The sequence below is a fragment of the Ahaetulla prasina genome, chromosome 1 (genome assembly GCF_028640845.1).
Source record: "Ahaetulla prasina isolate Xishuangbanna chromosome 1, ASM2864084v1, whole genome shotgun sequence".
NCBI classification, from domain to species: Eukaryota; Metazoa; Chordata; class Lepidosauria; order Squamata; family Colubridae; genus Ahaetulla; species Ahaetulla prasina.
Window position 1 is genome coordinate 251,753,104 of NC_080539.1, and position 18,373 is coordinate 251,771,476.

Here is an 18,373-nt window from a genome sequence, read left to right on the forward strand (position 1 = left end):
CTACATACATATATTTCAAACATTTTTCTGGTAAAGAAAAAAATACCCAAAATACTTCCTTCCTTCTAAAAGTGATGAATAATATTGGTAATTTATAATACAGGACCATGAGCACCAATGAATAGGCAGTTGCCCAGATAATTATAAGAAGTAAGGACAGTCTTTAAAATGAAAATAATTTTCCTCAGAAGAGATGACTGCATCTACAATTTCTATATTGTTCTGAGTGATCATCATCATTCCCTCAAATTGCTAAAATGTACAAACTTTTATTGAAATTTGAAGCAGAAGAAGTGCAAGTGAGAAATGTATGATAAAGTGACCTCCACATTTTGGTTATAATGTACTGATGGAACAATGTGTGGCTGAAAGGATTCCACGTTCATCATTTGTACACAATTCTATTTCAAACACAGTCTTACAGTGTTCAAAAGCATAAACTCTTCTAACTACTTTAAATCTTTCTAATAATAGATAGATAAAAGAACCGCTGACAATTATTTCACTTGATTTTATCACTTGATTTTACTTTGCATTCCACTTGAGAAAATTCTAGTATCTCACAATAGGTTACCCATTTATATTTGCCTATTATTTCTCATCTATAGAGTGCTTCTTGTGCTGAAAGCCACAGAGGTGCTTTCAGGCAAAACTCGAGTTTGCATCTATTCCATATTCTTGATATGGCATGTCTAACATAATGATTTTCAAAATCCATTAACTTTAATTTTGTCATCCCACAGGTATTCATGCCATCCAATTCTCAAGTCATATACTTCTAACTCCAAAAGCCTTCAACTTCTCAGCAGCACCCTCTTCCATCCAAACCAAACAATCAGCTGCAAAATATCATCGCTCTCATTGAATCAAATGGGAACAACAACCGAGGTTTTAGAAAGACAGGCAAAGAACCACTTTAGTTTCAAGGTGATGTTCAATATTAATTCAAGCCTCTGAGGTAAGAAATCTGCCAGCCAATGTTATTTATGTTTTTATTTTGCACAGTCTGTTCCTAATATGCAAGTTTTCCAAATGGATTAAAAATAGACTTTGCTAGAAATTCACCCATAAGGTAAAAGTTCTTATTCCTGTCATGAAAATTAATCGCTCTTCGAATATTTTATCACAAAACTTAGAAATGCTAGCCTTACCTGAATAAAAAATTAGCACAAATATTTCCATTTTTTAAAGCACAGAAAAGCAACCTAATACAGTCCAAATGTTTTGGACTGTCATTTCTCTATTAGCAACTTATGATGTCTTCCAGAGCCACCTAACCATCACTGTGCTTAAAAAAAACCAGTAATGAGGACAGACTTATATCATTTCAGTAACAGCTGAGCAAATACTATGAAGAAGCTATAAGTCACCAGTGGAGAAATGACCTACAACTGCTACAATCAAGTCTCATCACCTGTCTGAGTTCAGCATATCTAGAATCTGTGGCAGAGGGGATTTAATCAAAAAGAATTATCAATATAACATGCTTTGAAATTTGCTTTCCCCAGCGCTACATTAGATTCACTCCATCCTTGCATTTTGCAAGGTGGTGGATATAGTACTTTTCCATGCCTTTGGCTCAAATTGATTATGGGCATTCATCTTGGGTATACATGGATGTTCTTAATTTTGATATTTTTCCCCTTGCTTAATAATTATTATTCTTGCTTTGTTATTTACTGTCCAAAGTCTGCACTGGCAGTTTATGAACAAACTTGTAAATAAGTAAATAGTGTTATTTATGAAGCCACTATTATCACTGATAATAATTTACTTTTAAATCTTTTAATTGGACAAGGCAGCTATTGCAAAATAATGGTGCTTTAAAAGAAGCTGATTATTATGGTTTTTTAAAATGCAGAAACTTTCCCCTTTTATTGCATTAGGAGTAGATGTAGATCAGTACACTGTCGGTTTTATTCATTTAATAAAGGATGATACCCCAATTAGTCTTCTGGTGTCACTTGCCATCAAAATTTAGATATTGTTTTTCTTGATGGATTTGTATGAACATGGTTTGGATATATTACCTTTACAGCCTGTTTCAGGCATTTATTGTAAGTTTTATTTCTGGAAATTGTTTTAAAGTCCAGTTGTGTAGAGAAGAAAAGGGGTGGATCCTGCTTGCCTATCCAGAAGTGCAGCAATGATAGTAAAATCACAGAGAGAGGGAGGGTGGGAGGGAGGGAGAGAGAGAGAGATTTGAAGAAATAGAAAGCACCAGTTTCTGCTTGCAAATTCCTTCCCCATCAAGACAGCTCAGAGAGGCCAGGGGTGTCTCGATGGCAGCCATCACAACGCATAAATCAAAGGGTAGAGCTTTGATCTCAGGATTGCAGCCACCATCATGAAGTTTTGCACAAGATGAAGAGCACAAGGGGAAAAGAAAACACAGTCAACTTCTTGACACTGGAGCTTTACTTCTTGATCTGGGTTCTGAGACTTTTTATTTTTATTTTTTAAAAAAAGTCAGCCACTTAAAAGCATTTGAAAAACTCTACCGTAGCCAATAAAAAAAAATCAGAGCTCTATTGTGGCATTTATTTATTTATTATTCATATTTAGTTTTTATGGAGAAGTAATTTTCATAGAGTTAGGTGAGGTTTATTGTCATCCAAGTGGATGACAGAATTGCAAGTTTAGCTTTCTTGGTGCTGTAAAACAAACACAAATATACAATAGTTTAGCTTTTTTCAAGGGTTGCCTGTTTTCCTCTGGCGTTTCTTTCCCTTTGTTCTTTCAAGCTTTCCCAGTTCTTTTAAAAGTAGCATCATTCAGAATGAGTCTGTCAATCTTCCATCTCTTGTCTTTTTAATTAAAGAAAATGCCAACTGCACTCCAGCTATGTCAGGGGAGAAATTAGACAAGTAAAACAGGAAACAAGTAGAATTACGTACTATTTCATTTTTCTGGATAAAAAATAGAAGTACTTAACGCATCTAAAGTCCATAATAATGCAATAACCTTCGGTAGGACAACAAAAAGTTGATAAAACTGCCTGTACATTCTCAAGTTTCTAAAATCTGTTCTTCAGGTTTAATGATTAAAAAGCCAAAAGAAAAAATTGAGAAGTGGTAGAAAATAGTATTGCTGATTTTATTTATTTATTTGATTTTTATACCGCCCTTCTCCCGAAGGACTCAGGGCGGTGTACAGGCAAGATAAAACCAACAATACAATATACAGGTTAAAATGTCATTTAAAAAACTTATTTAAAATTAGCCTGAAATTAAAATTACCGTAAACTAAAAACCCCGTTTAAAAATTAATAAAATTTCCCATTAAAAATCCAATTTAAGCCAGCCCCGCGCGGATAAAGAGATGTGTCTTCAGTTCGCGACGGAATGTCCGAAGGTCAGGTATTTGACGTAAACCCGGGGAAGCCTGCTCCAGAGTGGGAGCCCCCACAGAGAAGGCCCTTCCCCTGGGGGCCGCCAGCCGGCATTGTTTGGCGGACGGCACCCTGAGAAGTCCCTCTCTATGGGAGCGTACGGGTCGGTGGGAGGCATGTGGTAACAGCAGGCGGTCCCGTAAGTACCCAGGTCCTAAGCCATGGAGCGCTTTAAAGGTCGTAACCAACACCTTAAAGTGCACTCGGAAGGCCACAGGCAGCCAGTGCAGTCTGCGCAGGAGCGGTGTTACATGGGAGCTACGCGTAGCTCCCTCTATCACCCGCGCAGCTGCATTCTGGACTAACTGAAGCCTCCGAGTGCACTTCAAGGGGAGCCCCATGTAGAGAGCATTACAGTAATCCAAGCGAGAGGTAACGAGCGCATGAGTGACTGTGCATAAGGCATCCCGATCAAGGAAGGGGCGCAACTGCCGAACCAGGCGAACCTGGTGGAAGGCCCTCCTGGAGACGGCCGTCAAATGATCTTCAAACGACAGCTGATCATCCAGGAGGACACCTAAGTTGCGCACCCTATCCTTTGGGGCCAATAACTCGCCTCCGACAGCCAGCTGTGGCTGCAGCTGACTGAATCGGGATGCCGGCATCCACAGCCACTCCGTCTTGGAGGGATTAAGCTTGAGCCTGTTTCTCCCCATCCAGACCCGTACGGCTTCCAAACACCGGGACAGCACTTCAACAACTTCATTGGGGTGGCCCGGGGTGGAAAAGTACAGCTGGGTGTCATCAGCGTACTGCTGGTATCTCACCCCGAAACCACTGATGATCTCACCCAATGGCTTCATATAGATGTTGAACAGCAGGGGCGAGAGAATCGACCCCTGTGGGACCCCACAAGTGAGGCACCTCGCGGTCGACCTCTGCCAGGTCTATACCCTGGTTGTTTGCAACCTTCTTTCAGATCCTGTAAAACCTGTAAACTCATATAGGCATGTTTTAAAGCAGGAGTGTCAAACTCAAGGCCTGCGGGCCAAATCTGGCTCAAGGGATGCTTAGATCCGGCTGCGGGGCTGCCATGGAAATAGTGAAGGACCTGCCTACGGTGCCTCTGCCAGGGAAAACGAAACTTGGGATGGCACGTGCAGCCCTCGCAAACTCCATTTTCACTGGCAGAGGGTTGCTGGAGGCCACTGCAGCCAAAAACAATGGGCTGCACACAGTCCTCCATTTTTGCTGACAGACGGTTGCAGGAAGGCATTGCAGCTGAAAATGGAGATCGCAAGGGCCGCATGCTGCCCTCCCGAGCTCTGTTTTCACTGGCAGAAGGTTTCAGGGATGTCACAGCTAAAAATGGAGATTGGGAGCCCATTTTTGCTGGCAGAGTGCTCAGACCGCCACAGGCACTCCTGACATGAGTGACCTCAAGTCATCACACCCATCCCGGCCCCCCAAGATCAAACACAACCCTGATGTGGCCCTCAATGAAATCAAGTCTGACACCCCTGCTTTAATGAAATGAAACAGTGGGTCATACTTCTTTCCTGCAATTAATTCCTTCCTTCCTTCCTTCCTTCTTTCCTTCCTTCCTTCCCTCTTTCCCTTTGTCAGATCCCCAAACTTCTTTTCCAAAGTGGCCGGTGGAACAAGTAGATTTTCAAGGCTCTATATTTTCCTAATCAGAACTCATCTCTAAGTTTGTTACTATGGGAGAGCAATACGCAATCTTCTGATGAATCATTGGCATGTAGATAAATTAAGTTTGATTGAAAAATACTAACTCACCAAATTGACTGCAATTTGCTGTGCATAATATGTATGAGATAGTGGTGTTGGTTGGCTTTTTCAGAAAAGAATAAATCTAACTCCACTCCCTTGGGCTCACAGAATTAATCTTTGTAAAGTAGTTCATTTACCTGAATATAAAGAATCTAATTATATATAGCTCTATTTTGGCCCTGCCAAGGACATCTACAGAGGGGGAATATCAAAGTCAAAAAAGTCACAGTGGTGACTGCCATTGTGAGATCAAAGCCCCAGCCATTTTTTACATAGAAAAAATGGGCAGTCTTCCAATGAAGGGTGACACTGTCAACATTGCCCACCACCCTCCCTCTCGGTTAAAGAGAAACATTTATTCAGCAACAATCACTGAATTTGTCTTACGAAAGTAGGTAACAGGTTACATGAATTATAAGCACGCAAAAGCATAAATCTCTTACAAGAACAATACAGCTTCTTTGAAGAATTATTTCATATTAAAGAGATGCACAGGCTCTTATAGGCTTTTTTTGCCCTCAGTGTTTCAAATACAGCAGTGATCAGAGACATTGTTCTTTGTGGAGTGCTACTGATGATAGTATCTACTTGGGTAAGAACACATCAGCAGGCAAACAACCAAGCTCAGAGAGCACCAAAGACTCCACAGTTCAAAATAAGCTAAAAAAAATTCTCTCCTATTGGTACATTGTTTGTTCTTCAGACAATCTTCCCACCATCAAAGGAACTGAAGGGTCTTATGAGTGAAAACTTGTAAAAAACGAAGTTCCCAGTTAATTTGAAAGTGTTTCTTTCAGAACTTGATGAACAAATTCAACATGGAGAATGAAAAGAGAGCAAGCACAATCTCAAGCTATAGGTTATAATTTTTTGATGTAACATCTGACAGAGTCTTAGCATTTAGGTTACTCATACTCATGGTTGCAGTGGGGGAATAGATTCAACTGAAAATATGGGAAATGATGTTCCTATTACATTTATTAAATTGACCTGTATACTGAAATCAATGTTTGCAGGAGATTTGAATTTGGATTCTCCTGGGGAATCAATGAAGTAACATCTTTATGGTACTTGGAGTAGTAAAAAAAAATAATACAGCTCAATAATATGCAAAAACTCCAAGGCTCCTAAACTGAGATTTGACTGAAAATGAATGTGCCAAAGATGTTCAAAACCGAGCAAAGGTCTTAGCGCAAACGATCATTCCTGCATAACAATATAATGCTAATAGATATATAAGTTTATTTTATAAGTTTATTTCATTTTTTTTTCATCCAACTCGTTAAAATGCTCTGAGTAGCTTTGTATGCTCATAGGAACAATGTGAGATATATTACGGCTAACAACTAGGGCGCAGTTACTTTAATCTGAACTAATTTGCACTTCTGAAACTAATATGTGAACTATAAGGCAATTATCCCTCAGTTTTGATACCTTTAGATCCAAAACAAAATTAAAAACTGAGTACGTTTGGGAAAATTGTATATCAAAAGGCATATAAATAGGAAAATCACTTGCAAGTATTTTATATTGGGGATATTTTCTTCTTTTGAAATGAAAAGAAAGTCAAGAACTCAGCATTTCCCAAAGTAAACACCATGCCTTCTGTAGGCACTTTATCATCATCTAAACAGATGTACCTGCCCTGGAAAATTCACAGTAGATCCAATCAGATTTATAGAGATCAAGGCACAATTTAACAGGGAAATGTAATTTAGCAAATAGCCCTAATGTGGTACAGCAGCAACATTACCTTCTATGATGATGAAGCTGTAAACAATACTAAAAATACAAGAAGGGGGTCTTGTCAAATTGTCATCTGAGAAGCCTCTTGGCATCACTGGGCTCCTGGCAGGCTTCAGGGTGGCAACAGAGGGCAAATCAAAATTCCAGCAGCTTCTGTGAGCTACCAGTGGTGCTGATGCCTTGGCATATTAATTTGAAGCAATTACTGAATGTTGAGCTGTGAGCAGCTTATGGGCTTGGAGGAGAGTCACCCCAGAGCAGACATTGCTAATGGGCATTGGCAGCTGCCCAGGGGCTCATTCCAGGTATGCTAAATCACAAAAGAGCTTCTGGCTTGTGCCCATACTTCTGGCCTATTCATACTTCTGGTTTTGTTTGTTTTTTGGTTTTTTTTGGGGGGGGGATGTTCCTATTTCTGCAACGAAGGAGCTTCTCTGATCCCTTGTCTCAACTTGTTTTTAGCCCCACCCCACCCAAAAAAAAAATCATTTAGGCAGGAACAGATTGCAACGGGATGATTGTTAGACAGTTTGCTATTTAAGAGTCCAGAACTGTTGTCTCATGTCTGTGCTTCAGTGATGGACATCTGAAACCAGGAAGCCACCCTTCAACATTCCAAGACAATATTCCGACACACAATAGGAGCTTGTGTGGAAGAGCAGTTTGTTGAGATATAAAATTGTTTAAAAGTAAACAGAATGATAACTCTATTCATTTTAATCCTGCCCCCATTCATTTATTCACTCATTTCTTTAGACTTTTCCGCTGTTGCCATGCATATCCTGACATGCCATTCAAAGGCCAAGTGTGGTGTTCAGCCCAGAAAACGTTACTTCTGAATTAGAGACCCCTATATCTAAGGGGAATCTAATGTTTATAAATGAGTTCTGCAAATATCATCTGCAGTTTCCTTCCTGGCTTTTATCTGCTGAACAAGGATGTTTATAAATAATGTACATATGCTGTTTATGGTCTACTTATATATATGCAAATGTTTTAAAAATACCATAAGTCTTGAGTGCTTTCTTATTTCATGGAGATGTCACCTAGCATACTATTGTCCCAGGAGTATCACCTAACAGTTTTAAAAATCATTCAATGAAGAAACTTTTCTTAATTAGTCAAGGGGAGAAAATCGTTTGGTTTATACTTTAACATCAACATTTCTAATTCTGCATATTTGAATGAGTACAAGAGTTGTCTTTGAATTTAAGATTTTCCCATTTAAAAAAATAGAAATGTGCTCATTACTGGAAAATTGCACAAAGAAATCTAAATATTCTTAATAATTAAATGTAACAATGTTATATTAAGAAGTGTGTGTGTGTGTATTCCCAGAGAGAGAAATACAAAAAATGTGTCTGAATTTAATGACAATTTTCAAACAATAAGTATTTTAAAATTTCTAAGTGAGATATTAAAATGGAAACATGGAAAAAATTACAGTGAGATTGGCTGTCCTTAAAATCACCCATTTCCTCTTCTTCCAAGGATGGAAATTGTTGGCTCTCCCATTTAAAATACATTTTGAAGTGAAGAAAGGATTTTTTTTTCAAAGTATCTGAATCTTGGTCCACTCTCTTCCCATTTTCTTGGTTCAAGTGAAATAAACAGTTTAGAAGCCCAGTTTTAATGCAGACTCTCTTCCAGAGTCCTCTCCCCAGCTGGTGTTATTAGTACTAAAGAGATTGAATGAAAATTGGTTGAAGAAACATTAGCTTTTAAAATGTAAATCTTTTATCTCTATCCAGATGGCAGCTGGAGCTTATCAGAACTTCTTGGGAGGGAGGATATTAACATCCATATTAATACAGTAAACCCAAAAGCTGAAAACAAAATGCATCAGCAACTTTCCCTTCTTCTGTCTGGGGCTGATATCATTCATTTGTCCCTCCCTCTGGCCACTATGATCACTTTTCCCCTATCAGCATTACAAAAATAAATTTTATTACCGAATGGAAAGCAATCAGTCCCAAGATACCTTAGGTAATTCTTAACCAATTTTGATATAGGCTATTTATCTCTGTTGGTTACATATTGAATTTATTTATTTAGCGTATGGCATATCATACATGGGCTAGCAATATATATTAACATTTCATGAAAATCAATAAAATACAATAAAATATAAATGTTAGAAAAACCTAGGTTCAAGTACCAAGTTCTAGACCAGCTAACCATTGAAGTGCAGCATTATTTATATTTTTAAAAAATCAGATACTGAACCAGTATACATGTTGAAACGATCTTATCTTACAATCTAATGGGGTCTATGAATAAGACTTTTAGAATTTACTTACCTATGGTGAGTTAAATAGGTCATAATTGGCTGGGTTCACACCATAAACCATAACCCAAAGAAAGCATATTATGACAAGAGTTCAAAAATCATTCAGAAGCATTGCTTATTTTATTAATGGTTTTACTATACAATCTGTACAACACATTAAAATAATTCATATTATGGCTTAATAAATATATCATGCAATGACTTAAATGATGTGTGAACTCCTTGAATGGCTTTTTTCTTTCAGGGCCTAAATTGGTTGCCCCATAAATACTTAAAATCCATTTAGGTCATCAGGTCCAATACCTGCTCCATGCAGCAATCCAAATTCTTTATTGTTTTCCTGTTTTTAAATTGAAAGCCACAAAGAGTCATTCTGGAATTGGGCAGTCTCTTGAGTGTCATAAATAAATTTGAAGCATTTCAGAGAGATGAAGAATAAACATTTCTTTCCCTGAACTGCTTTCATTGTTAGGAAGAGTTCTCCATCCTTGCCCAAAGTTTAATTGGAAACTGCCTTCCTGTAATCTAAATCCATTGCCCCATATCTTGAAAGATATGGAACGAAAAAGAATAGATCCTTGCCATTTTCTATGTGACATTCTTTCAGGTATTTTAAGAGAGCTATTATAACCTTTTCAACTGTATTTTCTCCAGGCTAAACATAAATATCTCTGTTGATGCAGCCTAAAACCTCATTTGCCTTCTTTGCCCCTGCATCATATTGTTGGCTCATATTCAGTTTGCAGTCCATTTACTATTGCAAGATCTTTTTCTAAAGTATGATTACCAAGGTAAGTATACCCTAACCTATAGCTGTGTCTTTAATCTATTTTTCCTAAATCAACAACTTAGCATTTACAGTATCTCTGTTAAATTTGATTCTGTTACTTGCAGCTCATTTCTTCAACCTGTCAAGATTATTTTGAACTTTATGTCTGCCTTCTAGGGTATTATTTACGTCACCTAGTTTTGTAACATCTGTAAATTCCACCTTGCCATCCAAATCGCTAATGTGAAATAAATCACTAAATAAATTGAAGAGTAGAAGGATCCAGGGCTGATCCCATCTGGGTTCAATTTGATGAGGATGCACTGAAGACTATTCTCTGAGTGAGATTGCTTGGCCCACTAACTTCCTCAGGGACAGGAATTCCCATCTTCAGCCCATTGAGAAAATAACATGTCCTGTCTTTCCTTGCTCCATATCAAAGGGAGTTTTTTTTCTAATTTCCATGGGCATAAGATGTGCCATGTAGTCGGGTATGTATCATGGTGGGAAAGGCCCCTTTCCTGTAATCCTTCCTTAAACAAGAAGAGACATTCCCTGGCTATGTTTTTAGCATGGCTATCTCAAATCTAATACACTTATATATGCTATATACAACCTTTCTATGGCTGAGAGTGATGACTGGCTCAAAATCATCCAGTTTAAGGTAATCCTACCTTAAAGTAGGATTAGAATGAGGACCTCCTGATTTCTAACTTGGTGCCTTAATCACAATACCAGCCTGACTTTCTCAAGGTGTGCTTATAGAACCTTATTCCTAAAGAATTTGGTGGGCTATTTTTTGTTTGGTTAATTCTGATAATTTATTTGTTCGTTTATTTGTTTTTAAAAAATTATTGGCCTCCCATTTTACCACAGGGTAATTCCGGGTGGCTTACAGTTACATCTAAGTTAAAACATAAAAAGTTAAAAACAAACATTAAAACCAAAGATACATGGGGAAGGCATGGGTGGAGTGGGGAGGAGATGGGATCAATTATTACTCAATCAACCACCTCCATTACGCTGTTCTCCCATTGGGGCCTCAAGCTAACTGGCAAAGCCATGTTTTTAGGCCCTTACGAAAAGATAGGAGGGCTGGGGCAACCTCATATCAGAGAGCAAAATGTTCCAGAGGGCAGGAATAACAGCAGAAAAGGCTTTCCCCTTGGACCCTGCCAGCCAGAATAATTGGGCTGACAGGACCTGCAGCATGCCTCCTCTGATGGCATGAGTGGTACGAGACAATCCCAGTGGAGTGAGATGGTCCCTCAAGTAATCTGGACCCATGCCATGAAGGGCTTTAAATGTTTAAAATTTAAAATTAAATTTATTTTTGAATGTTTAGATTTTTTTTTTCAAAGTTCTATTTTTTCCTAACAAAAATTTTAAACGATCAGATGTCAGGCCAGCTCCCAACTACTTACTGAAACAAAGATATATAAAACATTGCAACACAGGGAAAATGAAAGTTGCTACCAAACCATGAGTAATATTGATTAGATCCAATTGCATAATTTAGACCCTTTTGGTTCCCACCCTCCTATGATCTGCCAATGAGAGATAAAATACAAACGGAACCCTGAATTAATAGTTTAATATCATAAATAAGGATGAACCCAGTTTCACCTTCAAAGGAAATTATTCCACCAAAAAAGAACAGGCAGAAATGATAAGGAAAGCACCCCTGCTGGATCACCCTAAATCCATTTAAGGATAAGATGGCAAATATTGTATAGGTTAACATAAATAGGTGAAGCTGTAGAGAAGTTTGGAGCAGCAATGAAAAGCTAAAGAAAGGCAACTATGAATGAAGAGTAACAAATAAATAGAAACCAAGTTTATTACATTTAATCATCAGTTTATTATACTTTGAGATTGTCAAAGAAGAAACGTTCTCAGGTTGAATTCCACAGGGTTAAAAGATAAAAAATACCACAGAAACAGTACACAATAAAAGCTCTGAATACCATAAACAGGAAAGGTTTAATTCTTTAAAAAGCTATTCCAGCACTCCCAAGCTGGGGCCTCATACAGCTTTAGAAAAATGCCCCTTTCTATGAGTAATTAACTTTTGTAGGCTAATTTGCAAGGCTTTCTTCGCTTTTCACTCATATGCAGCCAAATACAGATGCACAAGTCTGGCTATGTACATAGCATGAATTGCAAAATGTTTCCTTAGCTAGAATGTTTAATTTAATTAACCAAGCATATTTTATTTTATTAGATTTTGGATTTAAAAATTAGATCAAAATCCTAAACTAAATACTCACAAATCTCATAATATTGAAGAGACTTAAGGATGTGTTTAAATTCCTTCCACTAAAATCAAAATTCGAAATTCTCTGTTATGTATCTCTCCCCCAGCCCCCCCCCCTTTTTTTAAAAAAAAAAAACAAATTTTTTTACAATATCTGCAGTTAGAAAATAGTAAAATTATAGGTCTGGACAGGTAAAGACCCTTTAGGACATTAGCTAAATTAAACCAGAAAGTTTCAAGTCTTTTTTTTCAAAGACTTTTTCACTAGGATCTGTTTTGCCTAATATAAAAACCACAATTTTAAACCATAGGAGAAATAGCAGCTTCAAGGTTTTAATGGTTTTATTGGGTACAATACAGTGGTGAAATCCATTTTTTTTTACTACCAGTTCTATAGGCATAGCTTGGTGGGCATGGTATGACTTGGTGAGTATGGTTTTGTGAGCATGGCAGGGTAAGAATACTGCAAAATCTCCATTCCCACCCCACTCCTGGGAGAAGGATATTGCAAAATCTCCATTCCCACCCCACTCTGGGGCCAGCCAGAGGTGGTATTTGCCAGTTCTCCGAACTACTCAAAATTTCCGCTACCGGTTCTCCAGAACCTGTCAGAACCTGCTGGATTTCACCCTTGGTATAATGTAAGCCACCTAGAATCCACAGAATGCTATATGCATGTATGTAATAAATAAATTAATATGTATGTAATTTCTGCTTTGGGCAGGGTTTGGGATAAGAAGGCAACCAAGTCTCCTTCCAGATTTAGGATTCTGATTCAGACTCCACTTTTTATATACTGTACTTTTCAAAGTATAAGATGCACTTTTTTCCCTCCTAAAAGAGGCTGAAAATTTGGGTGCGTCTTATACTCTGAATGTAGCTTTTTCGAAGCTTTTTTTCAGCCCTAACGAGGCACTAGTGATGCTAGCGAGTGAAGCGATCTCCGTGATAAGCTTTTTTTCAGTGAAGCGATTTTCCATGCTTTGCCTACTCCCTCCAACTTTCAGCTGTGAAACTTTTTTTCAACCCTAACAGATGCTAGCAAGTGAAGCACTTTGCCTGCTCCCTCCGACTCTCAGCTGTGAAGCTTTTTTTCAGTCCTAACAAGGTGCTGGCGAGTGAAGCGATCTCCATGGTTTGCCTGCTTTTCTCATTGCTTCTCTCTCCAAAGATCGGTTGTGCTTTAAAAGCTGTTTTTATCCCCAAGCAGGGGATAAAAAACAGCAAACTAATGTGCTAAAGCTGACCAAACTAAGGACGCTAGCTAGATGAATACCAGATTTTTTCCCCCTATTTTCCTCCCCAAAAACTAAGCTGCATCTTATACTCCGGTGCATCTTATACTTCGAAAAATATGGTATATATTGTAAGATGTGGCCCTTTACATCTTCGGTCTTAGGTCCCAAACAGAAGCTGCACTTCCCTTTGAAATGCTGCATTGAAGCAACTGCAAAGAATTCAGATGCTACAAGATGTTTCCATCTGAAGAAAGTCATTGATTGATTCAGCCTTCCATCCTTCCAAGGTCGGTAAAATGAGGACCCAGATTGTTGGGGGAAATATACTGACTCTGTAAACCGCTTAGAGAGGAATGTAAAGCACTGTGAAGCAGTATATAAGTTTAAGCACTATTGTTAACTAGTTACTAGACTGACAGTGCAAGTAATCCATTAATATGTGGAATGGGGGCAAGGGAAAAAAAGAAAAGCATCTATAGGTAGACCTATAAGTTAACAACTACAATTGGGAATGGCAACTCTATCGCTAAGTCATGCAGTCTTTAAAACATCAAGTGACCATGCCTGCCTTACAACATTAGTTCCTGTGCAGTTGTTAAATTGTTAAGTTGTTAAGTTGTTAAGGGCCGGTGAATGGCGCAGGCTGGTAAGGCCTGTTATTAAGAACAGCCTGTTATTAAGAACACAAAGCCTGCAATTACTGCAGGTTCGAGCCCGGCCCAAGGTTGACTCAGCCTTCCATCCTTTATAAGGTAGGTAAAATGAGGACCCAGATTGTTGGGGGGGCAATAAGTTGACTTTGTAAAAATATACAAATAGAATGAGACTATTGCCTTATACACTGTAAGCCGCCCTGAGTCTTCGGAGAAGGGCGGGGTATAAATGTAAACAAAAAAAAATAAAAAAAAAATGAGTCACCTGTGATCATTAAGGGCAATACCACATGACTACGAGTTGTAAGTTCCTGCCAGGTTCTTGTGAAGCTGACTGTGAAGCTCACAAATGATAATCGTCTGATGGTAGGACGCTATGACCATCATAAATGCACATCAGTTACCAAACACCTGAATTGTGATAACATGACTGCAAGTGTGCTGTTGTTAGTTTGACTAAATAAGGGGGTCATTAACTGAGGACTATCTGTACTGTCACCTAAATTGCTCAGTGGTTATTCTGTGTAGAGAAATACACTTTGAGAAAGCAATGATGAAGTCAGTCCAACTACAGTATATGTTATGGAGATTTCCACATCCTGCTTTTCCGTGAAGACACAGAACGACACAGATCTAATTCTGCTCCAACATGTGACAGATTCTAAACCAAGAAAATTAACTAAAGGTGTTAATTTCCTCTTTGTCATTCGCTTCTTTAGTGTCATTTCAATTATTTACTTGCAATTATATGCAAGCTTTTTTAAATAAAAGAAATCCCAGACAATAAAAAACTTACCACAAAACCCAAAAGAAGGACAGCTGAACCCCAATCCTATCTTTTAGTAAAAACTCCGAGCTTTTAATCCCAGCCTGCAGATGGAATATTTTATTGGAAAGGAGAAATATCTATATATCAGGGAATTCTTATGCATCATATTTTGTTTTTCAGAGCAATTTCATAGCAAATTTCAGGAACTTTGTTATCATTTAAAACAAAATATTTGAAAGACATATTTAATTATTAACTTCATGTAAAAAAACAAAAACAGACAAATCATAAAAAACAAAAACAGAAAATCCCTTCAACATTCATCCTAATGGTAAATGGGTATCCTCGTCCCATGCTGAAAAAGGAATAGAATAGAATAGAATAGAATAGAATAGAATAGAATAGAATAGAATAGAATAGAATAGAATTTTTTTATTGGCCAAGTGTGATTGGACACACAATGAATTTGTCTTGGTGCATATGCTCTCAGTGTACATAAAAGAAAAGATACGTTCATCAAGAATCATAAGGTATAACACTTAATAATAGTCATAGGCTACAAATAAGCAATCAGGAACAATCAATATCAATATAAATTGTAAGGATACAAGCAACAAAGTTACAGTCATACAGTCATAAGTGGAAGGAGATGGGTAGTGGGAACAATGAGAAGATTAATAGTAGTGCAGACTTAGTAAATAGTTTGACAGTGTTGAGGGAATTGTTTGTTTAGCAGAGTGATGGCATTTGGGAAGAAACTGTTCTTGTGTCTGGTTGTTCTGGTGTTCAATGCTCTATAGTGTCATTTTGAGGTCCTACCTATGTTGAAACAGTTTATGTCCAGGATGTGAGGGATCTGTAAATATTTTCACAGCCCTCTTTTTGACTCGTGCAGTATACAGGTCCTCAATGGAAGGCAAGTTGGTAGCAATTGTTTTTTCTGCAGTTCTAATTATCCTCTGTGTATGTCTTGTTGGGTTGCAGAAGCAAACCAGACAGTTATAGAGGTGCTATATATGTGTTATTTTTTTAATAAAGGTACACATGATCCAACTTCACTGTCAGAAACCATCTTGCATATTTTATAACACAAGGAAAGCAACATAAAAGAAGCCTCAGGTTTTAATTATATTTTAAAAATAACCTTGAGATTTCAATAAAATTTACAATGAAAAGAATATCTCTACTGTCTATCAGAGACCATTGTTTTGTGGGTTTCTTTCTTTTTCTTTTCATTTCTCATGGAGGTTTCCAGAAAAGTCCTTTGAGACGAGTGGGGGGGACTATTGTCCAATGTTCATACTACCTAAACTGCTAACCTCCAAACTAAAGTTAGACATTCAAACTAGGCTAAGAACTATTTTCATTCACAAATGACTGAGTAGATAGTAAGGGGCTCTTTGTGAAATCTGACTTCTTGCCCACCTAGCCTAGCATTGTTTCCTGGAACTGGCAATGCCTCTCTGGACAATTTGGCAGAAAAAGGCCTTTTTTATTTCCTAGCATCTCTGGTGCCAAGGACAGACATCTCTTGCAAAGAGAGCAGTGGCTTTCACTGCTTTATGGTCCGTCTCAAAATTATGATGAACATCATGTTCATATGTTTGGCTGTTACCATCAAGCTTGGATAGAACCTTTTTTCCTGTGGCATTCTAGCTTTCTCTCCAGGAAGACACCTAAACCTCACTAATCTGCTCCAAGCATACAATCTGTTGTTTACATTCTAAATCTCAGGGAAAATTTTCCACACTTGGTTACTAAAGTTTGAATTGGCCCTAAGGACTAGTTCATAGGTACATGTCCATGTCTTGAGTAGTGCAGCTTCAATTGGTGCCTTGTGAATGGGCTGGCACAAGCTACTATATTCTATAGATAAAAGAGTTACAATATCATCATCATCCCTCAAGAGCTCAAACATATGGAATTCATCAATGTTTTATCACATGCGGCTATGATTCTTCAGATAGTAATTCCCTGCTAAGCCATCTAGTTACAGAAAACACTTTCCTTTCCAACAGCCTGCTCATGGCAAAGGGAATCAGACTATTGGATATGTGGACATGGATGGAAAGATCTGTGAACATCATCTCTACAAAAGTTATGTTCCCCTCCATATGGATACTAATGCAATACTAGCATGGAAGCTGATGATAAATACCCCCTAGAAAATTAAAAGAGATTCATTTAGTCTAAGCCAATTACACAGAAAGATAAAAAGGAAGGTTCCTCCTCTCTTCTGAATGGAGGTAAAGAATCTATCTATCTATCATCTATCTATCTATCTATCTATCTATCTATCTATCTATCTATCTATCTATCATCTCTATCTTTCATCTGCTGCTCATTCCACTCACAGAGCAGTGAGTGCACTTCCATTTAAAATTTTGGACCCCATTCATATCTAAATTGCTCCCATCATATCCTCCTTAACTGAGAATTGTATTTCTTGATAGAACCAACTCACTATTTCAGATCAGTGGGCTCACCAATTTTTTGAGAAATTTACTTTTTGCCTTTCAGCAGCTTTGATAGATTTTATTATTTTTCATCTCAGCTTGGAAAAGAGTTGAGCCTAGTCCCGAATCTTGCATACTTTTTCCAAGCTGATTCCAGTTAAAGACAATGCCTTAACTGCTGTTTGCCTCTTGAGATGGTATCTTTTATTTCTCCTCTCTATGAGATTGTGGCTTCCAATTCTCTGCCATATGCTATTTCTAATTTTATCTTGCAGTGATTTATTAAGAGTCACCTTTGCCGTTAAAAGAGAAATCCAGTATTTGAAATGGACTATTAAAAGAGGGTAAAGGAAAAATCATGCTAAAATCAATCTAGGTGTGGGATTTTATAAATAGTTGTCCTGGGCCTGCAACTCTAAATATTGTGCTGGGTTTTGTAATTTGACTGACTTGTATGCAGTTGTTTTATGGGAGTCTTGTTAACTGTTGAAAGAAATAATTCTGTCTTACAGGACACCACCTATCATCCACAAACCAAGATATAGATGAGCTTGCACATGGACATTATCCAGAGAACAGATCTGATCTGAAGATTACAAAGGCAACAAACTTTCCCATTCAATGTGAGTACCTTTTAATGTTGCTTCTTGGAAGAGATCATTAAAATCTTCAAGTCCAACTCCCTACTCAATACTCAAGTTAAAGCAGCCCAGTCATATATCTATTTATCTGTATTCTGCTTGAACAAACTCAGTAATCCTAGCAGAGCTACTTTATCTGTGATAACATTTTGTTCCTGAATATCCCCATCCTCATCAAGAGAATGGAGAATATGTTAAAGTACTAATAGGAGAACTAGTCACATTTAGTGCATACTGGTAGATAATCCACCAAAGCTGTTATCTTGGTGATGCAGTGATTAGAAAACAGTATTGCAGGCTGACTCTGCCCACTGCCAGGAGTTCAATCCTGACCAGTTTAAGGTTGACTCAGCCTTTCATCCTTCCAAGGTCAGTAAAATGAGGACCCAGATTGTTGGGGTCAATATTCTGACATTGGAAATCGCTTAG